The following is a 16,421-nucleotide window of genomic DNA, read 5'->3' as shown; positions in this document are numbered from 1 at the left end:
AAAATTCATTCTGAACTCCATGAGCCTAATGACCTTTTACCTTTTGATTTGTTTCAATAAAAGGAAAGCAGAAATTATCAAGGAAATAAGGACCTTGTATACTTCACCATGATACTGTTTTATATTAAATATAATCCTATGTAATTTGTTAGTGTATTGCCATGCTTAATTGAATTACGTACACATTAGAAAGTTTTATACTGTACAGATATATCATTTATAGTTGATTAAATATGGTGTTTGTCATCATTTCTGTGAAAGACCAACCTCAGACCCCCTGAGTCACTAACACAACCCTTATTACACCACTGTTTCTGTGGGAAAATTAGATTCAACTTAAATCATTTTTATTTACTGCACTTTTTACAGGAACCAAAGATTTAGAGCTCAGTAGAGACTTAGAGATAAGATTGTCCAACTACCTCATTTTACAGATAGGGACACTGATATCCAGAGAAGTGACTTGCCAAGGCCACATGACTAGTTTGCCACAGAGTCATCAAATATCAAAGTTGGAAAGTTCTTTAGAGGTCATCTAGCTTGACTTCCACATTTTACAGATGAGGAAAGAGAGTCTATCTAAGTAGATAAGGTGACTTGCCCAACAGAAGACAGGTGGAAGAGCCAGGGTTCAAATACTGAGGATACTATTATTTTAACTAGGTTCAATTACAGTGTTCTAAAAATGGGAGCCATTGCCAACCTCTCCAGAGGTGCCATGAGGAAACTCTTTTGTAAACCTTCAGGTTGTCTTTATGTCATTCAATATCAGAACTAAGATGGTGGCCATTTCTTTTTTTTTTTTTTAAAGCAATCGGGGTTAAGTAACTTGCTCAAGGTTACATGGCCAGTTATTTCTGGGTGTGGTGCTGAGTATCTGAGCCCGGATTTGATCCAGGTCATCCCAAAACTGGAGCCAGTGCTCTCACTCACTGAGCCACCTGGCTGCCCCTAAGCAATTGGGGTTAAGTAATTTGCTCAAAGTTACACGGCCAGGTGTTTCTGGGTGGGTGCTAAGTGTCTGAGCCCGGGATTCGATCTCCAGGTCTTCTCAACACTAGAGCCGGTGTTCTTACTCGCTGTGCTACCTGGCCGCCCGATGTTGGCCATTTCTTAGAGTTCAGGGCTCTGACAGGTTTCTGAGCAGTTTTATACCTGGCACTAGCAAATTGACATAGTATCCTCAGAGGACAGTCAACAATATTTAGGAGGATGTTGCCTTAGTAAACCCCACATGGCCAAATGCCAGCCATCTCAAGGATGCCTAGGATAAAGGGTCCCATAAGTTCCATGAGAGATGGGACCATTCTCATATATATTTTCTATCTCCATCGTACTGAGCACAAGGCTCTGCACACAGTAGATGCTTCTTAAAATCATGTTGTATAGAATTACCTAAATGTGGCATATCCCACAGACTAGAGATACACAGTGCTTTAATGTTTGAATTGAATTGAATGATCTCTAAGTTGTACCTTTCCCAATTTGTAGCATAGAGCTCTGCACATAGCAAGGGCTTAATATGAGTTCTATCAAAATTGTATCTTTTCCAATTTAGAGCACAGGATCTGCAAACAATAAAAGTATAATAAATACTGTATGTTTAATTGAGATCTGTTAATGTTGTATTTCCTCTGGTTCCCAGGATGGGACCTATGTATACAGCAAGTAATTAATCAATGCTAGTTGGATGACTGTTGCACACAGTAGATGCTCAATAAATGGTTATTGAATTAATTTATCTCTACCTTACATTTCTCCCATTTCTGAGAAAAGAGCTTAGGATACAGTAAGCACTCAATAATTGTTAGTTGACCAAGTAGTGCACATAGTAGGCATTTACTAAATGCTTGTTGAATTGGATTAGCTTAACTTTGTATCCCCTAGTGAATTCTATTTACACCAAGAAATTAATAAATGTTGGTTAGATAGCCTCTCACATTCAGAAAACATTTAATAAATGACTTCTGAAGTAAATGATCTTAATTTCCCATCTTCCCCAGCTCTGAACACAGGTACTACATGCAATAAACACTGAATAAATGTTAGTTGAGATGACTTCAAACACTTAATAAGTGCTTGCTGAAGTGGCTTAACTCAATCTTGTACCTCCTCCTAGCTCAGATAAAAGGGGACTGCACACAATAAGCACTTAAGATGGGTTGGTTAAATAGAAGTACACAGAGTAAATGGGTGAGAATTAAATCATCTTGATTTCTAATCTCTCGGAACCCTGAGAACAGGTGTATGAATACAGTGGGCACTTGATAAATATTAGTTGGATAAACTCTGCATATGTGTTTAATAAATAGTCATGAAATGGACACATTATTTTTTGCCTCTCCTTAAGCTATAGGTATAGGGCAGGTGCTTAATGTGTGTTAATTGAACATGCTTGGCACACAGGAGGCACTTAAAAATTATTGTTACATGGAATCATCTCAACTTTGAACTTCCCTCAGCCCAGAACACAGGATTCTGTACACCAACTGCTTAATGAATGTTAGTTGGTTGAGCTTTTCACATAGTAGGCAGTAAATAACTTATTTTTAAAATGAATTATCTCAGCTTTTCATTTCCCCAGTACTGAGAATAGGATTTTGCATACAGCAAGCCTTTAATAAATGTGAATTGGTTAGCCTTTACATGGAGGCTATTAATAAATAGTTCTTGCATTGCTTTTTCTCAAATTTGCTTCTCCTGTAAGACTCTGAACACAATAAATAGTTAATAAATGTTACCTGGGTAGGTTCTGCATACATTCAACTCTTAATGAGCAGTAACTGAATTGATTTATCTCAACTTTGCATCTCCCAAAAGGCTATCCAAACAACAGGTACTTAATACATGCTGTTTGATCCTGCTCCACCAAAGGAAGGCACTTAATAAAGTTATATTGAATTAAATTAGATCAGTTTTGTGGCTCTTCAGTTTGAACACTTGTGTATATAGTAAGCATTTAATATATATGTCAGTTGCCCAGGCTTTGCCCAGAGCACAGCTTGAAAAATCATAAACTGGTGAATTATTTTATCTCACCTTTGCATTTCCCAAAAGACTATGCAAACAGTAGGTGCTTAATACATACTGTTTGATCCTGTTCCACCAAAGGCAGGACCTTAATAGATCTATACTAAATTTAATTAGATCAACTTTGCAATTCTTCAGCCTGAATACATGGTTATGTATACAGTAAACACTTAATATATGTCAGTTACCAGGCATTGCACAGAATACTGTGTGACAAATCACAAATCATTGCTGAATTGAATTCTCTCAACTTTCTTCCCAGCTCTGAGCATATGGCTCTCTATATAGTAAGCACTTATTAAATATTAGCTGCCCTGCCCCTGAAAACAGTATGTGTTTAATTAACGATGGTTGAATTGATTTTTTTCAACTATGTATCTCCTGTGCAGCTTTGTACACAGAGGTGCTTACTATATGTTGTTTAAACCTGATCTGCATATAGCAGGTACTTAATAAATCATTATTAAATTGAATTATCTTGATTTTTTCATGTCTCCTAGTTCTGAGCACATGGCTCCATATACAGTAAGCATTTAATAAACATCAGCTGACTAGGCTCTACACATATTAGGTGCTTAACAAATAGGATTTGAATTGGATTATTTGACCTTTGCATCTTCCCCAGACTAGCACATAGGGGCTCTGCATATATAGGTGCTTAATAAATAGTGGTTAAATGAAATTATCTCAAATTTGCATCTTCCCAGCCCCAAGTCTAAGGCTCAGTATATAATAAGTACTTAATAAATATTAGTTCACTAAACTTTGCAAACAGTAGGTGCTTGGTAAATGGTTGTTGAATTGATTTGTTTCAACTCTGCATCTCCCATGGAGCTCTGCATATAGCTTAATAAATTTGGGCTGAACAGGCTCTGCACACCACAGGCACTTAATAAAGAATTCTTGAATTGACCTGTCTCAACTCTGTATCTCCCCCAATCTTTAGGAAAGAGCCTGCATGCAATAATCATTTAATAAATGTCTATTACCCAGACTCTGCATATAGTAGATGCTTAATAAATAGCTGCTGAATTGATTTATCCCAACTTTGAATTTTCCTTAGCCTGGAGTACTCTTAAAATACATCAGGTATTTAATGTATGTTACTTGGACAGGTTTAGTACACAGTAGGCACTTAACAAATTTAATTTAATTGCCTTAACTCTTTATTACCCCCCCCAAACTGAACACAGAACTCAATTTACAGCAAGCATATAATAAAAGTTACTTAGACTTTGTATACAGCAGGTGCTTAATAAGTAATTGTTATCTCAACTTTTAATCTCCTGCAGGGCTCTGAACACAGTAGATGCTCAGTGCATATTCCTTGGACTTGCTTAGTGAATAACTTTTAAATGAATTATCTGACCTTTACATCTCCCCCAAACCAGAACACAAAGTTCAGCATACAGTAGGTGCTTAATATGTTAGACTCTGTGTACAGAAAGCACTTAATAAATGAATTTATTTGCATTGCCTCAAGTTTCTATCTCCACCAAACCTGATCACAGGCATTTGCACAGAGTAAGTACTTAATAAATGTCTATTGGCTCTGTGTACAGTAGGTGCTTAATAAAGTGACTGAATTATATTCCAGTCCAGAGCCCCAGATTCTGCATTCATTAAGTATTTAATAACTATTTTAGACAAGTTCTGTATACAGTAAGTGCTTAACAAATAATTTCTTAATTTATCTCAACCTTGCATTCCCCCAAACCCTAATTCAAGCCTCCGAACACAATAAGCACTTAATAAAAGTTAGTAGACCATGTTTTGTACAGTAAACAAGTAAACAGTAAATGTTTAATAGCTGTTGAATCGGCTTACCTCAACTTTGCATCTCCCACAGCCCAGGGCTCCGAATGCAGTAGGCAGTTACATAAAGGTTAGTTGGACAAGATTTGAATACAGTAGGTGCTTAATAATTGGTTGCTGAATTATTTATCTTAACCTCATATCTCAGCTTTGATGTTTATTACCTATGTGATCTTAGGCAAGTCACTTCCCTTCTCTGCATCTCAGTTTACTTGTCTGTAGAATGAGTGGGTTAGAATAGATGGCCTCTGAGATTACTTGGTCCTATAACCTTTTAAACTCTGCTTGTCTTCCACCCCAAGAATAGGGCACTGCACACAGTAAGTACTTGACAAAGGTTAGCCAGATAGACTCTATACACAGTGGGAACTTAATAAATGATCATGGAATTGAATTATCTCAACCTTGCCTCTCCCATAGCCCCTTAAGGATTCTGTACATAGTAGGCACTCAATAAATGTCAATGTGTCAGGCTCTATACACAGTGGGCACTCACCAACCTCAACTATGCCTCTCCTCCAGTTCCTTAAGGACTCTGCACATAGTAGGTACTCAATAAATGTTAATGGGGCAGTCTCCTTTGGGACTCCCATAAGGACTCTGTACATAGTAGGCACTCAATAAATGTTAGTAGAGCAGGCTCTGTACACAGTAGGCATTTAATACAACTTTGCCTCACTCCCAGCCTCTTAAGGACTCTGTACATAGTAGACACTCAATAAACATTAATGTGGCAGGCTCTGTACACAGTGGGCATTTACCAACCTCAATTTTGCCTCTCCTCCAGCTCCTTAAAGACTCTGCACATAGAAGGCACTCAATAAATGTTAATGGGGCAGGTTCTGTATAGAGTAGGCATTTAATACAATTTTGCCTCACTCCCAGCCTCTTAAGGACTCTGCACATAGAATGTACTCAATAAATATTAATGGGGCAGGCTATGTACACAGTAGGAATTTAATATCAACTTTGCCTCTCCCCTAGTCCCATAAGGACTCTGTACATAGTGGGCACTCAATAAATTTTAATGGGGCAGGCTCTATATAGAGTAGGCATTTAATACAACTTTGCCTCACTCCCAGCCTCTTAAGGATTCTGTACGTAGTAGGCACTTAATAAATGTTAATGGGGCAGACTTTGTATACAGTAGGAATTTAACATCAACTTTGCCTCTCCTCCAGCCCCTTTAGGATTCTGCACATATACAGTAAGAATTTAATATCAACTTTGCCTCTCCCCCAGTCCCATAAGGACTCTGTACATAGTAGGCACTCAATAAATGTTAGTAGAGCAGGCTCTGTACACAGTAGACATTTAATACAATTTTGCCTCACTCCCAGACTCTTAAGGACTTTGTACATAGTAGGCACTTAATAAATGTTAATGTGCCAGACTGTACACAGTGGGTATTTACCAACTTCAACTTTGCCTTTCCCCCTGTTCCTCCTGCCCCTAGATGGGGGGCTGTGCTGCCAGCTGGTAGGATGGTGTTGCTAGAGGGTAGGGAGAATTATGGGTGCACCTAATAGGGGCCCATGGTTTGCTGAGCCCACTCCTAGAGAAGGACTGAAAGGGAGTTCACCTCCCTACCTCCGACCTACCTCCAAACATGCCCCACCCTGGAGAAACTACTTAATATGCAGAGACCGTTGCTAAGTTGTGGCTGTCTGAACAACCAATGGGAGCTAGCTAGGGGAGAAAGTTCTGGAACTGTCTGGCACCACCTCCTCTCTCCTTCCTCCTCCCCCCCCCCCTCTCTGGTGTCTGAGGCTGTCTCCTCCCACTGTCCAGTAAAAAGAAAACTGGGATTTCTTCTGCCCACCTATGCCACTTTTCCTAATGTTCTCTGACCTTGCCCCTGAGCCCCCTGAGCCCCCTGCCCCATATAAGCCCTCAGATTTATGTTAGTCTGGTCAGTGTTTGGTTTTTAATCTAGAGGAGAGGTGTTAGGTGGGTTTTACTCATCCAAAAACAAGCCAGGGGCTGGAGTAGAGGTGGGGAAGAAGCCCCTGAGATGGGAACAGAGATTGGGAAGTGCTTTGGGGAGCCTCCTCCATCCCATGCCCACTAGAAGCCTGGGGGTTTGTATCCCTGAGCCTCTTCTGGTGACGTCCCCACGGACGCTCCCTGCTGTCTCCTCCTGTCCCTCTGTCCATCAGTCCCCCTTGCTCACTCCCTGTCCAGAAGGCTCTACTCTGGCCCCACTAACAGGTGCTAGCCTGTCCCAGTAATGACCAGCATCCTTGTGTCAGGTGCTGGAAGACCACCCAATTGGTATCGCCCTCAAATCAGTGGGCTAAGGAAGCTCTACCACATTTTTGTATACTGCTCTAATGAGTTCATTTACATACCAAATAAGACCCTGAAAGAGAGACTTCCAGGGCTCTACATTAAGCACCAAGGCAGGATTTCACTCCCCTCCTCTCTCCTCTCCCCTCTCCTTCATCCCCACCAACCCACCCCCCTGGGTCTAGGGGCAGCCCAGCTGCCAGCTATGGGGCTGAGCCAAAGGGTGCCCTCAGGATCAGACATGAGTGTGTATGTATTGTATGTGTGTGAGTGTGTGTGTGGGATCCCAGGTGTCCAAGAGGGCAGCTGACAAAAAAAGGCAGGGTTCAGGGGAAGGAGAATGTCCTCTAGGGGGCAGCAAGCAGATACGGGCAATATAAGAGCTGGGCAATCCACAGTGACAAGCTAGAGCTAGAAAGGATCAAGCCCTTCATTTGACAGACTGGGAAACTGAGACCCAGAGGGGGCCCAAACCCAAGCTACAGTAGCTAGTAATTTTCAGAGCTAGATTTAAACCTAGATAGGTCTCTGGGAGACTAGTCTGGTACTCGTTAAACACAGCTGCCTCCCTTAGCTCCAAATTCTCTCCTCCTCATCATCATTGTCCTGTCCCCACCTCCTGATACAACTTGGGGGTCAACCTAAGAATCCCATAGTAGGAAAGGGAGCCCCTTTGACATGAGAATGACTAGAACCTGAACCAAGGGAGGGAGGACCACCGATCTGAGGGGGGTGCTGGCACTGAAAGATGGACAGATGACAGTCATCTTGTAGAGGACAGAACTAGGAAAAAATAGATGACAAGGGCTCCCAAAGATGGGCTCGATTGGAGCTCAGCTTCCCCCTCACCTACTTTCCAGGGAGTTATTTTTCTCAATCCTTATGCTAATTTGGGGGGGGTGCCTCCTCCTTCTTAATACCAGTGAGGTCCATCCTACCTCAGACCCTACCCCAGGCTCTAATGGAGCTGCCTCTAAGCAATGTCATTCCACAAACTGAAATACACAAAGCAGCCCGGGGACCCATTAGCCAGCTGCCAAAATAGATCTTTGAAACCATTCTGGGTTTTCATAGAACAAGGAAAACCTGCAACTATAACAGGTGGGCTTCTTGTGCCATCTGGAGCATGGGACCTCCCTAAGTCCCCAGCTTCTCTGGTCTTGAGCTAGCTATATGTTTCCTCTGTCTCCTATTAGTCCTGCAGCATTAGCAAGTGTGTATGTATTGTATGTGTGTGAGTGTTGGGGCATGAGGAAGAGGCATCCAAGAGATGTCTGAGCTTGGGGCATGAGGGAGAGGCATCCAAGCCCATGGGCTTGTATCTATGCTGATCTCTCCTTGCTGGCCAAAGGATAAGGGCCAATTGGGCAGTTGCTCATCAGACACCCCTTCCTTTTAAACAGTGAGAAAAACACATTTTGCTCACACCCTTGACTGCCTACATCAACACCACCTCCTTCAGCAGAAGAATCTCCTTTAATATCAAGCTGGTGCCAAGATGCCATCTGAAGGAGTCAGGGATTCCCTCGACACCCCCTCCCATGAATGCACCCAGCATTTCCTCTGCCACCTGCCTCTTTTCATCGGATGCGGTTCCTTGGGATCTTATTTATGGGTATTTCTCAGGGACATTTGGTGACAGAGCCAGGAGGCCAGATGCCACTCAATCACCTACTTCCAGAGGCAGGCAGCTTCAGAAAATATACTTCTTTCCTTTCTATTTGACAAAAGGGTTGCTGCATATGTGCAGCTGTGGTCAGAGGATCATAGATTTTGAAATTGGAAGGAGCCTTCGAGATGTAGTCTACCCCCCCCCACTCTCCTCCCCATTTTACAGATTAGCAAAACGTGTCTTGGAGTGAAGTGGCATGTCATGGCCAGACTAGTTAGTAGCAGGGGTTCTAATTTGAACCCAAGCCTTTTGATTTCAAAATTCGAGCTCTTTCCACTAAAGTAAGACTTCTGCACTACCAGGACCTCTATTACTGAAATACACAAAGGAATAAAGATTGTACTCCAGCACATGTAGCTCTGGGGAGAGCAGCCCCCCCCCCTCCTGAAAAACGTTCCATGTCATACTTCCAACATGCAAAGAGTGCTACTCACCCAATGTTAGTATGACATGAGCTGGGAGCTCGGAGTCAAACAGGGAGAATTTGCTGCAGCTAGACATCACCACTCACTCTCTGGCTTGCTCCTCACAAATCACTGTTGTGGTCTGTGGCCATGAAAGAGAGGGAAATTAAGTGGCCTACCTAGGGACTGGACACCCAACTTTGGGCTTCAAGCAACCAAATCGGGCACTGAGAGTGAGGCACAATGGGAATGGAAATGTCATCCTTGTGAGTGGGGATGTCAGATGCTGCTTGGAAAAATAGGCCACATGCATGTGCAATGTCTGAAGTACCATCAGGGAAGTACTTCTGTTTCTAACTGAAGTCTCGCTTGCTACAGTTGAAACCTATTCCCTCTCATCTGTTCCTCTGGGGAGTGCTAGAAACCTACCATTTCCCCTGACTTACCTGCAGAAGAAGGAGGACCCTTCCTCAGTTCCAGGTTGCAAATGTGACTGAGTCATGTCTGTCTCCTCCCACGTCGAATATGCTCATCACCACCCCCCCCCCCCCCTCCTCTCCCCACTTCCTCCCCTCATCCCTCCCAGTCCGGAAGATTTCACTGCAGAAAGCTCTAGAATCCATCCCCTTCTTCCCCCACACCCTACTTCAAGCCCCCATTACATCTTGCCTGGATCACCTGGAATATTTTCCTACCTGGTCTCCCTGTCTCTGGTCTCTCCTATTTTCTAATCCAGCTGCCATAATAATCTTCCTAAAGCACAGGTCCCACCATTTCCCTTCATTCTAGAAAGCTTCAGTGGCTCTCCATTGTCCACCAAATAGAAAGTCCTCAGTCTGGCATACAAGGCCAATCCTCCCTAATACCACAATCTAGTTCTCATCTATCTTTTCAGCATTATTTTGCATTGTTACCATTCCACATACAGTGTTCTATGCTCCTGACAAAATGGATCCCCCAAGCCCCAAACCCATCCCAACCTTTCTTGTCTCCATGCCTTCGCTCACATCTCCTACAATTAAAACAAGGCACTGTCACTCAGCCCCTCCCCATTGAAATCAGTGGTTCCAATGCCATCTCTTCCCTACAGACTTCCCTGATGCCTATTTCCCCTTCACTCTCAGTCAGAAGTGAGCTCTCCCTCATCTCAGATATCTGATAGAATAGAAAGGGCAGCAGGTCTAAAGTCAGAACCTGGGTTCAAATCCTGTTTCTGAGGATTACCACTTGCAATCCTCTGAGCAAGTCACTGCACCTACTTGGGCCTCAGTTTCCCCCTCTGCCAAAAGAGGGGGTTGGACTAGATGAGCTGAGGTCCCTGCAAACTCTAGATTTATGATTCTAAAAAATTTAATCTCTCTGGGACTCAATTTCCCCCTCTGCAAAAAGAGGGAGTTGGACTAAATGGAAAGGTCCCTGCACACTCTAGATTTATGATTCTAAAAAATTTAATCTCTCTGGGACTCAATTTCCCCCTCTGCAAAAAGAGGGAGTTGGACTAAATGGAAAGGTCCCTGCAAACTCTAGATTTATTGATCCTAAATAATTTAATCTCTCTGGGACTCATTTTCCTCCTCTGTAAAATGAGGGAGTTGGACTAAATGGCCACTGAGGTCCTTTCCAGATCATATAAAATCTATGATTCCATAAACCTCTCTTGATACTTACCATATCCTACTGGGTATCAGAAATCTTTGTGCCTACATCTTCCCCACCCCATCCATACTAGATTATAAAGTTGATGATGGGGGCAATGTCTTAAACATCTATTTATCCCCAGTCACCTGGCATAATGCTTTCATATTGTAACTGCTTAATAAATGTCTGTTTGATTGAACTGAATTCTAGCACACAGTAGTTGTTCAATTGATTCCTAAAGCTCCACCCCTCCTCCCAAGGCCCACTCCTGGGGGGTGGTACAGGGCCCCCTTTGAGCTGAAGACATAATATGAAACAAGCTCTGAGTGCAGCCTACGTCAAACACCCCCCCCACCCCCATCATCATGCCACAGAATGCTGTAAAGCGGAGACATTGATGGGCAATTTTTCCCCAATGGCTTAATAATCCATGCACAAAAAAGAACCAGAGAAGGTAAGAAATTGGCAGAATCTCTGATTACAGCCCCCTCCCCTCCCTGAATCCTCTCCAGTACAGGGCTCTAATTTTCTGCCAATGCCTGATTTTTTTCAAAATAAATGCATATATAATGTCAACAACACAACACAAACACACATATACACATCACCTCTAGATCATACCCTCAGACTGCAAAAAAACCAGAAACTACTTTTCCAGCTGCCTAAGACTAGAGGAGTAAAGAAACAAGGAAGTAATAAGCTAAAGCTCCCTAGAAAGGGGGAGCCCTCACCTCCTCTAAAATTGGGGGGCCCAATCTGGAGATTATGATGAGCTAATAGGCCTCAAGAGAAGCATGACGCAGTTAGTGGGGAAGCGCTATCTCTAGCATCACATGTCCCTAGTCTGATGCTTTGCTTTGCTATATGTTACCAGGCAAATCACTACATCCATCTGCATGTCTGTTACATGGATAAATCTAGAATCTTCAAAAGGATTTTGATATAAGGCTCAACTGACACAGCACAGACTCACAGAATGTTCCAGACACTTCACCTAGGTCAGTGTTTCTCAACCTCATTTATCCATATTTCAGTTCAACAAACATCATAAATGTCTCTAAATATACTGAATACCTCCCAGGCAAAAGGGGGAGTGAATTAGGAGGGTAATAGAGGAAATTAAGCTTAATTTCACAGTGAAAAGCACCCCATGCGTTTTGGAACATGTATAATTTCATATTTTCAAATATCACCATCATTATTCACACTGCAGGGGGACACTTGGGCTCCACAGAACATACAGTTTGGGAAATACCAATCTAGTCTGTTTTACAGATGAGGAAACTGAGGCACAGAACCAGAATCTAATTCCCATTAGATTCCCCAGCTTGGGATGGGGGGAGGGCTCAAACCCAATTTTTGGATACCTAAAATCAGGGGCCATTTTTCAGAAGGCTAGACACCTCCCAACTCTTGTTCGAGCCTTTAAAAAAGCAACATGGGTCATAAAGGGCTCTAGACATGTAAACTACCCTTAGTAGTGTTAGGGTCAGGAGACCTATGTCCTGGTCTTGACTGCCACATTCTCTGAACCTGGAAAATGAAAAGGGGGAATCCAAGTGTCTAAGATCATTTCCATCTCTGACGCTGTGTTCTCTATTCTGAGGTCTTACCTGGCTGCTACATTCTGTATTTCAAGGTTTCTCCTAGCTGTGAGTCTATGGTACAAGGTCTCTTCCAGTTTGGACAGTCTCTGTTCTACATTCTAACTTCCTTCCCAGCTTGTATATTCTCTGAAACAATGCAAAGGAACTCTGGGGTCAGAGCTCCAGGTTTGGCATGTTACCTTTGCTACTATCTGTGAGACCCTAAGCAAGTCCCTTATCCTCTCCAGATTCTCTCTGGAAAATGAAGGGATTGAACTAGATGGCCTCTGAAATGCCTTCCAGGTCTAAATCTAGAGTGTTCTTGGACTAGGGAACAGCTCAGGCTTTCTCACTGTCCTATAGACAGGGATAGTCCCTCAGCAAACCTGCAAATGAGGTGACTTTGGACTCAGGAGGCCAATGCACACCTCCTCCAAGCCCCCTCCTCCTATCCTGCGTCACACTGCAGCTGGGCGCATAGCTCCTAATCCTGGGTAAACTAGTCTCAGCTGTTGGGGGGGGGGGTAGAAGGAGGAGGAGCGAGAGGTGAAGGAGGGGGAAGGTGCTTCCCTGAAGGATTTGCACCATAGTCCAAAAAGAAAAAAAGAAAAAAACCCACCACAAACAACAACAACAAACCCTTCCAAAACCCAAGTAATGCATTTGTGCTGCGTCACAGGGCTACTGGGGGGGGGGGGGATATCTAAATGGGGCGGGGGCGGAGAGAGAAGAGTGTTACTCCTGATACATTGATACTTAAGGACAGGAATTTTTCTCAGGGACTCTTCAAATCATACCATACCCCTTAGCCTCCTGCCCTGCTGTGTGTGTGTGTGTGTGTGTGCCTTTCAGCCTCCTGTCTAAAGTGTGTGGTGTGTGTGTGTGTGTGTGTGTCTGCCTTTCAGCTTCCTGTCCAGGGTGTGTGTATGTGTCTCTGTGTGTGTATGTGTATATGTGTGTGTCTGCCTTTCAGCCTCCTGTCTAAAGTGTGTGTGTGCTGTGTATGTGTCTGTGTGTGCGTGAGTGTGCTGTGTGCCTTTCAGCCTCTTGCCTAGGGTTCGGGGTGTGTGTGTGTGTGTGTGTGTGTGTCTGTCTGTCTGTGTCTGTGTCTGTGTCTGTGTGCGCGCGCGCGCGCGCGCGCGCGCCTGGATGTGCCTGCGTAGAGGGAATGGGGAGGGGGGGAGGAATGAGGGGCAGGGGAAAATGGCTCTGAATCTTGGCTCTGGCTCTTTTTAACTGCGCAACCAGGAATAAGCCCCTTCCCTGGCTCAGTGCCTCAGTTTCCCCATTTATAAAATGAGGGGGTGAGACCAGATGATCTCTAAACTTTGAAAGTCAGGTATTCTCAGTCAACAAACATTGATTAAATGTTTGCTATGTGCCAGGCACTGTGCTAAAGTCTAGGGGACTGGGGGGTGGAGCGATGCCGAGATGGGGGGGCACAGAAAGCTGGCTTTTAACTCTGTCTCTTATTGGCTTCCTGACCATGATCAAACCCCTTCTCTGTCTCAGTGCCTCGATTTCCCCATTTATTATTTATTGAGAGGGCGGCACCAGATGATCCCTAAGCGTCACTGACTTTTAAACCAGGCTCCGAGTCTTTTTAGCTGCGTGACAAAAAAGAAATTCTTTCCTGATCTCAGTGCCTCAGTTTCCCCATTTATAAAATGAGGGGGTGGGACCAGATGATCTCTTAAGCTCTGGCAGTCCGACACTCTGGATCAACAAGCGATGATTGAACGCTTGAGATGTGCCAGGCACCGTGCTAAACTCTAGGGGACCGGGGGGGGGGGCCGAATTTAAGTGAACGGGGTGCTCTGCCTATTAGTAACTGCGTCACCACAATCAAGTCCCTTCTCCGGCTCCGTGCCTCAGTTTCCTTACTTATAAAATGAGGGGGAGGAACCAGATGATCTCTAAGATCCCAAAATCATTTGGGGGGGGGGGAAGGAACAAAATTGGCTTTTGGTGCTGTTGTTAGCTGTGCGACCAAGAGCAAATCCCTTCCTCATCTATAAAAGAGGGATGGAACTAGACAATCTCAGCCACATCCCTTCACCTCTCTGAGCCTCAGTTTCCCCCTGTGTAAAATGGAGCCAGTGATTTCTATCCTAGCTACCCCACAATGTAGCTTTGAGGATGAAAGACAACAACATATAAGAAGCAATTTGCAAAGCAAAAGATACCATACCAAGGTTACAATTTTTTTCATTTTAATTTTTTTTTTCATTTCAGTAGCACAAGTAAATATACCCAAAGTGGGTCTTTTCTTCCCCTTCCCCTTCTTTTGTCCAGAGGCTCAATCCACTTCCTCAGAACATCAGGAAGGGTCAACAAAACAGGTTCTCTTTCACCCCACCCCAAACACCCCCCACCATCCCCAAGGTGCTTGGTTCTCAGGTTCTGAAGGGAGTTTTTTCTTGTCAGAGATAAATCCCAGTGGATTTAGCTAGATGCTAACACTGAAGAGGTGAGCTGAGGTATAACATCTCAGTTCCTACTCCTTGAATCCCAATGGCCACCCTTTACCTCCCACTATGCTGGTCACCTAAGGGACCCCTGAAAACCAAGCACCCAATTCCATCTTTATCTCCAGCACCAAGACAAGCTCCTGGCTCACATCGACCCCACCCCATCATTCTTGTGTCCACATCAACACCCCAACACAGTACCTTTCCACTTCCAACTCCCCCACCTCCCACACCTCCCTCACTTTCCCTCAACTCAAACCAGATCTATTCAACCCCATCCCACTCCCACTGACTTGTCTAGCATCTGATCATAGGATCCAGAGCTAGAAAGGACTTTAGTGACCACTTAGTCCAATCCTCATTATTTTGAGGCTGAAAAAAAGGAAAGGGGGGGGGCTTGTCCTAGAGAACATAATCATCTCCGACAGAGCTGAGACTAGAACCCAGGCATTCTGATTGTCTTAGGTCTTAACCCCCTTGTCTTCTGTGGCCCCCCACAGTGCCTGACACAGTGGGGGCTCCCCAAACCCTTTCTGCTGCACTGATTCTATTACATAAAAGGAACCCTAAGACGATCTTACAGCCAGCTTTGTCAACAGGTGCTCCTCACCCCTCCAAGAGCCCTCTCCAGCGCACGTCAATGGAAGAGCCCAAGTCTAAACATAAGGTCTCCTAAATCCCCGCCAAGGTCTCCTCCACAATTGCCCCCCTCCCCGAAATGCTCATGAATAACTGTCTCTGATCCAAAGTTGAACAAGCATCAGAGGCCAATTTGTCTCTCCCCCTCCTCAGTCCTGCCCCCAGAAACTGTCAAATTTCCTGAATTTGTTATCTGAAATCGTGGGTTCAAGTCTTTGCTCTGCCATTTACTGTGCGACCTGAGGCAAGGCTCTTACCCTCAGAATCTCAGTTTTCTCCTCCACAAAAGAGAAAGACGATTTCTAAAGTGGCCCTTCCGTCTAGAGCCCCATAACCCTTACAAAGGGCTTACTAGCCCTCAAAAAAAAAATTCGCCAATAAGTCTCCAAGCCTATCTCTCCCTACTCTGGAACGTTCCAGGGCTGGATCCTATGGGAAATCCATAGCCCCAAGCCCTCTGTGTCCCAAAAGGCCACAGTAGAGTCTAAGTTCTCCACCTCATCCCACCTCACTAAGATGCCCCCACCCACCCACCGCGCAGCCCCTGGGCCAAAACTGACCAGCCCAGGGAGGGGAAATAAAAGAGAAAACTCATTACCTTCGGGCGAAAGACCCGACAACCGAACCTTGTCAAATGTTAAGGAATATAAAAGAAAAGACAATCTTTAAGCTTTTCTTGTTGTGCCCTGTCTGAGCTGCCCCCAGCCTCTGCCCTTGCCCTGGGATAAGCAGCTTCAACTTGGAGCAAGCGAGAGAAAGCGCACAAGACCAACACTAAGCTTTCTCCTTTAGCACCGACGGCAGTGGAGAAAGGCGGGAAGCAACAGGGGAGGGGATGGAAGGTAGCAGGGATGAGAGGAGCGATTGGAGGAAGAGA

The sequence above is a fragment of the Petaurus breviceps genome, unplaced genomic scaffold, assembly GCF_028583685.1.
Source record: "Petaurus breviceps papuanus isolate PSGF00001 unplaced genomic scaffold, PetGlider_PUasm1.0 90881, whole genome shotgun sequence".
Lineage (NCBI taxonomy): Eukaryota > Metazoa > Chordata > Mammalia > Diprotodontia > Petauridae > Petaurus > Petaurus breviceps.
This window is presented reverse-complemented; position numbering follows the sequence as displayed.